At 43.8% G+C, this 10,197-nt stretch overlaps 1 long non-coding RNA gene across 4 annotated transcripts in view; it reads right to left on the reverse strand.

The window, feature by feature from the left end:
- LOC307196374 overlaps window positions 1-8,925 on the reverse strand; it is a 606,711-nt gene extending 597,786 nt beyond the window's left edge. For all 4 annotated transcript variants that reach the window (XR_013831117.1, XR_013831118.1, XR_013831119.1 and 1 more), the window contains exons 1-3: window positions 8,897-8,925; window positions 8,511-8,693; window positions 8,018-8,095 (exon numbers count right to left, since the gene is read on the reverse strand). This is a non-coding gene — a long non-coding RNA (uncharacterized lncRNA). The remainder of the gene's footprint in view (window positions 1-8,017; window positions 8,096-8,510; window positions 8,694-8,896) is intronic.
- Between the last annotated feature and the right edge of the window lie 1,272 nt (window positions 8,926-10,197).

A 10,197-nucleotide genomic window follows, 5' to 3' on the forward strand; every position in this document is an offset into this window, starting at 1 on the left:
ATAGAAAATCCAGCATCCATTGGACTAGACGTTTTGCCTTGCAAGCGCAGTCATATCCAAAGTTCTTTTTAAATTAGTTTTTAAGTTTGAAAATTTTAAATGAAAAAGTTCCAACACTTTTTAACTGTACTTCAGTTTTCAAAAAGGAAAAGATTCTTTGTAATTCTCAGCCCATCTCTTTGGGCTAGGTTAAGAAGAGAAGGAAACCATCCGAACTTCTAGTCTGTACTTTTAAGGTAACTTCGTTTCAAACTTTCCAGTATCTTTAATTTTTTTAAAAATTTGCTTGCTTGACGTAAGAAAGAATTAGGTTCGTTTATCATTCAACTGAAGTAATCAATTGCTTTGTAGCACAGCAGTAGAACGTCACTAAAATACTGATTTTCCCCCTTTTATTAGTTTTCACTTTGGTCAAAATAAGCTACTCAGACTTTCCCCCAAAAAAGATTTATGTTTAACACATATATCAACAAATAGCTAAAGAGTACATACAATAACCCCAATATTCTAGGATTTGAGAGGCAAACGTATATGATGTCCTGTTATCTTTAAGTGCCCATGAACCTGTCTGAGAAGATTAAACTTCTATTCTATGAAAAGATAGCTAAAATTATGGGCAAAAATAATAAACGCTAAAATATTAGCTTTAAGGAGTTCAGAGAAGAGAGATTCCTCACTTCCAGCTGGGTTAGGCTAATAGAAGGCTTAAATAGAGAGAGGAAGGGTTTCATCTGAACCTTGAAGGATGGGCAGGGATTAGATCATTAGCCCAGAAAAAGAAACTCTACGACCAAGAACATGAAGAAAGGAACGCATAAGATGTGTCCCCGAATAGTAATGAGGCAAGTACGGAGAGTGATGAGACAAGAGTGTTTGACCTGGGTCAGGCAAAAAGTTTCATATCATGCAGGCTTAGATCCCAAGGATTAAGGACTATGGACAAAGCCAAAACACAGGTAAATTAGGCTAGTTCTCCTACTCTCCAGGGACAGGGTACATTTGATAAACATTCATTGATGTAAGTATAATACTTGACAAAGATAAGTTAATATAGGGCCAAAATGGAAGTACCTGAAGGCTAGACTGAGGATTTTTCATTTAAAATTTTCCTATAGGTAATGGGAAATCGATGAAGACTTTTGCTTACTTGCTTATCTAAGTAACACAATAAAAGCCATGTTTTCAGGAAGACAAACTTTGAAGCCATATATACAGCACAGGTTGGGGTGGAAGAAAACTTGAGGTGGAAAGAACGAACTAGTAGAGTGATTTAGAGAAATGATCTGAATCGTAGCAATAGAAAGAGGAAAGTGTCAGAGAAATTAAGGAGGAATAATAAAAAGTAGAACTTGGTGATAGATGACATCTGGGAGGTACCCGCGGAAGCCCCACCCATAAACTCCTGGCACTCACTTCTTCACACTGAAGCCTGCTTGCTGGGAACACCTGTGAACTCTGCTTCAGGTCTTCAGCCTGGATGGGGGAATATACTTGGCCCAAGTGCGGGACAAGCCAGAAGTGCCAGAGAGATAATACCCTTAGAAGCAGCCTGAACCAATAAAGACAGGGATTTGGAGGATAAAGCTGCTGATTAAGTATAACTCACCCCTCCATTAGAGTGACTCTGAGTCCTACACTATCCCTCAGAATTACCCCAGTGGGATTAAACTTCAATTTCCCAGTGGCAACTTGCTTAATAACACACCATCTCTTGTCTTTTTTTAATCCCTTATCTCCTTTCCTCACTCCCTTATCAGCATTTCTTGGTATCACTCCCATATAAACTTGTGGCACTGGGATCCTTGCCTTGGCATCTGCTTCTAGAGGAATCTAAATTAACAGTTAGAAAGAAGAGTAGAATTTAAAATAAGGCAGAATAGGGCTTCCCTGGTGGCGCAGTGGTTGAGAGTCCGCCTGCCGATGCAAGGGACACGGGTTCGTGCCCCGGTCTGGGAAGATCCCACATGCCGTGGAGCGACTAGGCCCGTGAGCCATGGCCGCTGAGCCTGCGCGTCCGGAGCCTGTGCTCCGCAACGGGAGAGGCCCCAACAGTGAGAGGCCCGCGTACCGAAAAAAAAAAAAAGGCAGAATAATGGCCCCCCAAAGATGTCCACATCCTGATCCTTGGAACCTGTGAATGCCATACCTTCTATGGCAAAAGGGACTTTGTAAATGCCATTAAGGTTAATTAAAGACTGTGAGACAGGTGTGCCCAATCAAATCACATGGATCCGTAAAAGCAGAGAACTGTGCCCAGGTGTGATTAGAGGGGGATGTGACTGTGGAAGAATGGTCAGGAAGATGCAATATCTCTGGCTTTGAAGATGGAGGAAGGGGGTCATGATCCAGGGAATGTGAGTGGCCCCTAGAAGCTGGAAAAGGCAAGGATATGGATTTTCCCCCAGAGTCCTTAGTAAGGAATGCAACCATGCTGACACCTTGATTTTAGCCCAGTGAGACCTCTGTCAGAGTTCTGACCTACAGAACTATAAAGATGATAAATCTGTGTTGTCTTAGGCCATGAAGTTTGTAGTAATTTTTTATAACAGCGATAGAAAACGAATACATTGTCCTTAAGTTACAGACTACAAAAACTTGAGGCAGTCGTAAAAAGTGAAATGAAACAGAAGACTGAGTTTTCAGGATGTGTTGGTCTAAATGTTCAATATGTTGAGTCCTGTGTGTGTTCTTGATTGTCCGATATTCGTAGAGATCCACAGAGCCTCTTGTATATGTGCAACATCATTCTTCAGCTAATTACGAGCGTGAGAAGCATGTTTGATATTTGTTGTGTTCTATTTTGTTTTAGCCAGGGAGTTGTCACTTAATCAGTTCTGTTAAATCATACGTGATGCCCTCAAGAAGATACAATTTTCCAAATGCATTGGTATAGAGGAAACTATGGCAATAAATAACAGAATGCCATTGTCAAACTCACGGTGCCTTTCGGGTGCTCAGTTTCACCTGGGCTATGTTTAGAAGCTTTCATTCGGAAAGGATGGCTCTAGGATAAATCTGTTGTATGAATATATTCTTTGAATTTAAAATTTTCATTGAGTTGTGGCAACACACAAGGGCTTGATACAAGAATTTTGACACATTAATTCAGAGCGAGTTAAAGTGACTTCCAGTGCGTTGTTGGAAATATATACTCCTGGACACAGTTTTATTGGAGCCTATGGTTTTTGCTTTCAAACTCTGCACCTCTGGTATATTATGTTCTGAATGTTTCATTATATTCTAATCCTACAGTGTCATTGGGTTACTCCATCTTTCTCAGACCCTGTTTTTTCCCTACCCTGTCCATGCAATCTTTGCAGCCACACTCAATCCTCGACCCTCCCCACATAACATGCACGATAGGGACACAATAGAATATTTAAAACTCTATAACCCGCTGGTGAGCTGGATTTGGCAAGAGGGTTGGGTCTGCTGCCCCTGTACAAAGAGTTCTGGGGAAATAGCCACACCTCCACCTAACCTCCTTCACATGGAGCCTATCTATCTTTCTGACTCATCTTCTGCCTGCTTCCTGGCTTGTATGCTGGTACTACTGGAGCCCAGCAGTAACAAGGCTAGGGCCTCAGCCTCTTAAGGAAGAACTGTAAGCCTCTCACATCTCAAAAATTTGCTTCCACTAGCTTTCCTAACTGGCACAGAACTCTTTGATATGTGCATCTGAAAGCGGCTGCTTCTTCCACAGATTTGGGTTAGCCTTGTTCTGTGGCCTTGGTTGTTTATATTGCTGTTTCCTCTGAGGTGGGCTGGAGATCTTTTCAGCTGCTCCACTTTGTTTTCCACAGCCTCTGACTCACAGCAGCCCCTGCTGACCCCCCAGTCCTGCTCCAAGCACATAGCATACCTCAAAGCCACCTTAATGAAATCAAATTCTTATTCTTTTAAAAAAAATTATCTGCGGATTGTCACCTAATAAGGCCAAATGTTTTGCCTTTCTCACAATACACCATTCATAATAAGTTCTTGCCAAACAAATTTTAAAGAACTCATTTTACACGTATGCATTACGAGTTTAAAGCCTGCATTATAGATTCAGTTCAATTTCTTAAGTGGCAGGACAGGACAATAAATGTTGCTGTTCTCTCTGGTAGGCAGTGTAGTCTGGTGTTGCAGAGAAAGATCTGCTCACAGCACATCCTCTGACTCTGCAGATATGACGCCAGATGCACACACCTCAAAAACAAACAACAACCAAAAAACTTCCCCTAAATACCAAGATAATTTGTAGTAAGGCTGTATGGTTACAAAAGCATTTTGGCAGGGCTTAAGGAAATGAAATAAGGGAGAGAGCAAGTGCACAAGACATTGAATTTCAAGTAAGAATGGGCTCAAACACTTTAAAGCCCAAAATAATCTGTGTACCCTAGAGCTTGGGGACCGTCTGCCTGGGCTGATCACAATCCTGCAGCCATGTGTCACCAAACGGCTCAAGAAGATGATTCAAGAGGATTACCTGTTGGTACCGACATTTAATGCTGACAAATGTGGCTAGTTTTGAAGGCAGGTGCCTCACACAGCTTTTATTTGCTGTGGAGTTTTTAACATACGTAATGCTGTTTTAATTTTGTTTCTACTAAGATCCTATTATCTTAGACTCGGTCCTGTGAACTGAGGATTTGCCAGTGATAGTGCCTTTCAAGAACATAATCCCAAAACATTCTTCTTTAAAATTATCTACTATAACTTTCTCACCATCTTATTCCTCTTTGCCCTCCAACAATCTTGCCTCTCACCTTAACCCCTCAATCAACACTACCCACCCCAAGGTCATCAATGACCTCCTCTTTGCCAAATTCAGTGGCCTCTCATTCTGGGGACCAATCCTTTGTTTTTGAAACTTGCAGGCCTCCTTGACACCCTTCTTAGCCTCGATTTTACAGAGATAAAAATGTCCTAATTCTCCTATACTTTTCTGTAGAATACTTCTTGTGTTTGATTATATTTTTGTTTTTGCTTTCATTTTAATAAATGCTTACCAACTGATCAATTCAAAAACCTCTACTGGAAATTACTGCTCCTTCTGTGATCTAGCTGACAGAACAGACTCAGCTTTGAATGAAGTTCTATAGGAAGCAAACAATCTATACAACTCCTGATCTATTGCATGATTAGGAGTATAAATTTTGCAAGTGCTTAAAGCAGTTTTCCCAGCATTATTGACATATTGATTAACAAATGGTGAGATGAAAAGAGTAATCACTGATGATACTCATTCCACCAGGAATCCAACTACCTTGGAATGTTCTACAAATTTCAGGAAGGCCAGGAAAGAGGAAACATGCCAAGGATTTAATAATACCTTATAAAGATTGATTGCTAACGTATGTTGATCACAAATGTGTGCCTCGTTGGGGCCTAAGATTCACACTCCCTGGAAGGCAAAGTCTAGGCTTAGGCATTGACTACAAAGAGCTATTTATTCCTAGCCAGCAATTTACACAAACCATCATTGAAAATCTAAATATCGTTAAACTTGACAGTCATTCAAATGCACACAGAAGAATAAGAGGGCCAGCTACAAATGAGAAGGATGTCAATTTTAAATCTTTAATACTTATATGTATTTCTCCCTTTGGAGATGGTGTTTCTAATTGAATATTTTTGTATATTGTCAGATAAGATTTTGCATCCCAAAGTCATATACAGTTATAATATTGAGTTTTCTTTTCTCTACAAAAGGGTTTATTTAACTAACCTCTTTAGTTAAAAAAATTTTTAAGGCCATGATGAATATTGATTAACCTTGGGAACCAAAGAGTAAACATAAAAACAATTTCTTATGCTAAGTTCAGGTTTAACAATGTGCTAATAGCCCATAATGAAGATAGCAGCCATCAGTTAATCAAGCCATTAAGTTGGGATCAGAAGTGTCAACTCAAGTGCCGTCTACTAATTTACTGACCCTTAATGGGTCAGCAAGATCTATAACCCAAAGACTGATCTTTCTGCTTCTGTTAAAGTCACTTTGGAGGCCAATTCACTTCCTTCCATGATTCTGATCTCTGACCTGGTATGGGCAGGGAGTCAACACAAAATCCATTTATGAGACTGTGCTCTGGGTTACTGAGTAATGGAATCTCATGCTAACTGGTGAGTTAAGTGTCTGGGTGGAAGCTCTTTGTGGAAGTACCAACTTTTTTTTTTAAATAAAGTCCACACAACCATGAAAACAGACATGTACAATCTTCAGTGGGAGCTTCTGACTCCAGGAAGTTCTGGGTTCCTGAATTAGCTGAGGCTTGCCACCCACTCCCATTCCTATCCTGCTCTGTGAGTAAATCTTAGTTTTTGAAATGTCAATGGGTCAAAAAAGAACTGAAGAGTGAGATGGCAAGGTGTAGGGCTACACCTACCAAATAATAATTACAAAGTAAGTTTTGCTTTATTAAAGATGTAGTGGGAAAAAAAGAAAAAAAGAAAAAAAAAGATGTAGTGGGCTGGATAGAACATTGCTTTGGTAATTACTAAGCAAAAATAGATATAATTTGGTTCAATCTAATAATTGAGACTCAATTACCCAGTGTTTGCTACTTTTAAGGGGAAGGGGAGGAAAACAGGAGCATATCTTATTCCAGATGGGCCTTTGAGAGGGTATAATAAAAATTATGAATCAAAAATTCATTCACTTGAATCATATTTGTATAGAAAAGATATAATAATTGCCATGATAATACAAGTGTCTTTTTTTCTTTTTAAATAGTAGCATTTTCTTTCTCAGGTGATAAAGCAGTTCACTGAACTACAAATTACAATGTCCATTAGCAACCTGTTAGCCACGTGATGTCAGAGACTGGAACATATGCAAGAGGTGCCACTGAGTTTGGTCCTGTTGCCCTGGTCCCCAGCCAACCCTGTGGCAAGGCTACTTAAACGCCACCAACTCTAATCCTGCTCTGACATACAGTCCTGGCTGTGATTTTCCCCCAAACAGGACACAGATAAGATATATTAACTGAGGTTCTGGAAAGGGGAAGCAAGACAAAAACAACAAACTAGTAAATGCTAAACATAAAAAAAAAGTTTCATGGCAGGAAAAATTGAGATTAATTTAAAGGACCTAGGATTTGTTTTTCTCTCCACAAAGGAAATATGTCACTTTCATGCCAACGATGCTTGAAAGATTCCCGCAAAGGAAACCATCTTTGCTGGGAAAATGGAGAGCCCCCTCTGTTGTTGGTGACATTGCCCTGTTTTTTCCCCTATTTGTTGCCTTTGTTTTCCGCCCCTGTCATTAGCCAGCCTCCTGGTACCACTGTACCAACCTCAGCACAAAGACAGCTAAAAGACCGCTAAAAGCCTCTGTAGGAACGACAGAGTTCCTCCCTATGGAAAAAAAGCGAACCCCGGGGCCAAAAAGATGAGGAAAAAGATTCAGCCTTTGGAAAAGCTCTCACAGACGTGGGTGGCTTTGGCAAGGTCAGCCCGCGGAGGTGACCGCCGACGCAGGTTCTCAACCTTAGGGCCAGCCTGAGGGACGCAGCGAGGGGAGCAGGAAAGGCGGGGGCAGCGGGAGAGAAAGGTCGTGGGGAAGGAGGCAGGAGACAGGGAGTGAGTACACGTCGGAGACCGCTGGACCAGAGGCAGGAAGGCTGGGGCCGGGCTCTGAGCGGCCACCCCGCCCTCAGCACCGCGCAGCCCGCGGGGTCACGGCCGGGCCCCACCTCCCGGGCTGCGGCGCGCTCCGCCTCGGTTCTCCTCAGCGCGGAGGCGGCGGAGCGAGGCGAGCGCACCCCACCAGGGAGGGCCTGACCCCGGCAGGCCACTGACAAGAGGAGGGGCCCTGCTCTGCACACGGCGCTGCTGCCCCCACCCCAACTCTCCGCATCCCTTCCCCGCGGTTGCAGCAGCCGCAGCAGCAGCAGCCGAGGACGCGAGCCTCGGCGTCGCCGAAATCTAAGCCGAGCCCAGCTGTGCCGGGGGCCCGAGGAGGAGGGAGGGGCGGCGGGCGGCGGGGCGGGGTGGCGGCGGGGGCGGCGCGCGGGGCGGCGGCGTCACTTACCCGGCCGGGGCGCGGGGGCAGCTCGCCGACTCCTCGGGGCCCGCGGCGGCTGGGGGCCGGCGGTCGCTCGGCCGGGCGCTGCCAAATGTAAACAATCCGCCATGATTTCTTTGTTTAGCTAATTGAACCTGCCGCCGTCGCGAGTCCCGGGCGCTCCCTCGCTCCCTCCTCTCCCCGGCCCCTCTCGCTCGCGCGCGCTTTCATTTATTTATTTGTCTTCCCCCCCGCTCCTTCGTCTTCCCCTCTTTTCTTTGGCCTCAGTAGCTGCTTCTCTTGGAAGTCGAGGCAGTGGGGTGGTTGGTGCAGGGAGTGCGGTGGTGGTTTTTAGAAATACAGGTAAAAACCTACCCAAATCTCAAGCTGAGGTGCACTTGCTGAAAGAGGAGGAGGGTGTTTCCCTCCCTCCCTCGCTCTCGCCTTTCCCGCCACCCCCCGTTTATTAGACTAGCCTCCGTGGAAAGTGCCAGACAAACGGGGTGCAACTTCCAGTCACCTTTTCTTGCCGCCGAACTCTGGTACTGGAATTCTCGGGCGGATTTTGGACTCGGTAAAAGCGCCAGGTTCTTCGTTTACTTTGAGAACCTCGAATATGTGATTTCCGGCTGCCTGAGGGCTCACAGAATAGTCTCCGCCACGCCAGGGGAGGAATACAGCGCGCTCTTCGGGGGAGGGTGACCTGTTGGCGTCAATTCAACGCCTTCTTTAAGAAAACACTGGATTTTACACACTCACCCACGCCCGTGCCCACACCATCCACACTAGCACCAACACAGTGGAAAGGTAGAAGAGCGGGACCTTTCAGCCATATATTTGCATAAATTATTGGTACTTTTCGTTGCACAACCCTTTGGGGAGGGGGTAGACTCTGAGCACATTTACCGAGTTTAAAACTTCGAGGAGGGCTTTCCTGGTGGCGCAGTGGTTGAGAGTCCGCCTGCCGATGCAGGGGACACGGGTTCGTGTCCCGCTCCGGGAAGATCCCACACGCCGCGGACCGGCTGGGCCCGTGAGCCGTGGCGGCTGAGCCTGCGCGTCCGGAGCCTGCGCTCCGCAACGGGAGAGACCACAGCAGTGAGAGACCCGCGTACCGCAAAAAAACAAAAAAACAAAACTTCGAGGAGATAGGTCCTGTTAGGAAAGGAGGCTCAGCACCTGTCTATGTGAGTTCTGTGACTGGAAATGCATTTGATCACCAGTTTTCACTATACTTAATGCAGGCATCGTTTAAGCTCTGTTTTAGGTGGATTTACGATGAGATTCAGGGTAATCCGTGGCAGAAAAATTCAAGGGCTATGGTCTCATTTATTTAAAAAAAAAAAAAACTATTACTTCGGTTTCACCTCTTTTTATAGCCACTATGTTGGCTGGACACCAAAAATGATTCAATATTTTAATTCATAAGGAGGATTGAAAGTCATCTACATCTTGCAGAGAAACTGTGCCTCTTATTATCATCAGACCTAATCGCATTAAAAGAAGTTATTGCCTTACCTGCTTAATTCTTCTGGGGAGAGCACTGTTGAATAGAGTAATGTCATCCTTAGAAGTTTGGACCGACCATTTACAGTCATATCATCTATTGATTATAAGTGTAGAAGGCCCATCTGGTCCCATCAAGAGAACTGAACTAAGTAATATTTACACTGTAGGCCAGTCACTGTGGTGGTTTTAACCTCTGGGCCAATTAATAAATAGGTGTTCAAGCATTCTGATTATATAGAAAGAAAAAGGAATTGTATTACCATGCAATCAAAATGACCCCAATCAAATCCCCTGTTTACACATGGCTTTAGTCTATTCCCTCGGGAAAATTCAACAGAAGTTATAACCATGTTTTTTTCCCACACTTGTGATGTTCCTCTCTATAGCAGGCTAAATTTTACATGTTTTCCCAAATTTTAACTTAAATCTGACCTTAATGAAACCTGTGGTAATATTTACCCTCTCCTAATACTTGTGCCTAACTTCTGTTGGCATCAGATATGAAACTTCTGAGCTTCAGAACTGTGTGATCAAGGTCTGTGAGTAGGAGATTCGTATACTCAGTACATGAAAGAATTTCTTATTGCATAAAAATTAGACTGAAGGAGCCATAGTTTCACTTTTAAAACTTAGATGAAACAAATACGTTTTGCATTCATTTATTTAAAGACCTGGCCTGCTTGTATAGAATTGCTGAC

The sequence above is a fragment of the Stenella coeruleoalba genome, assembly GCF_951394435.1.
Source record: "Stenella coeruleoalba genome assembly, chromosome: 13".
NCBI lineage: Eukaryota > Metazoa > Chordata > Mammalia > Artiodactyla > Delphinidae > Stenella > Stenella coeruleoalba.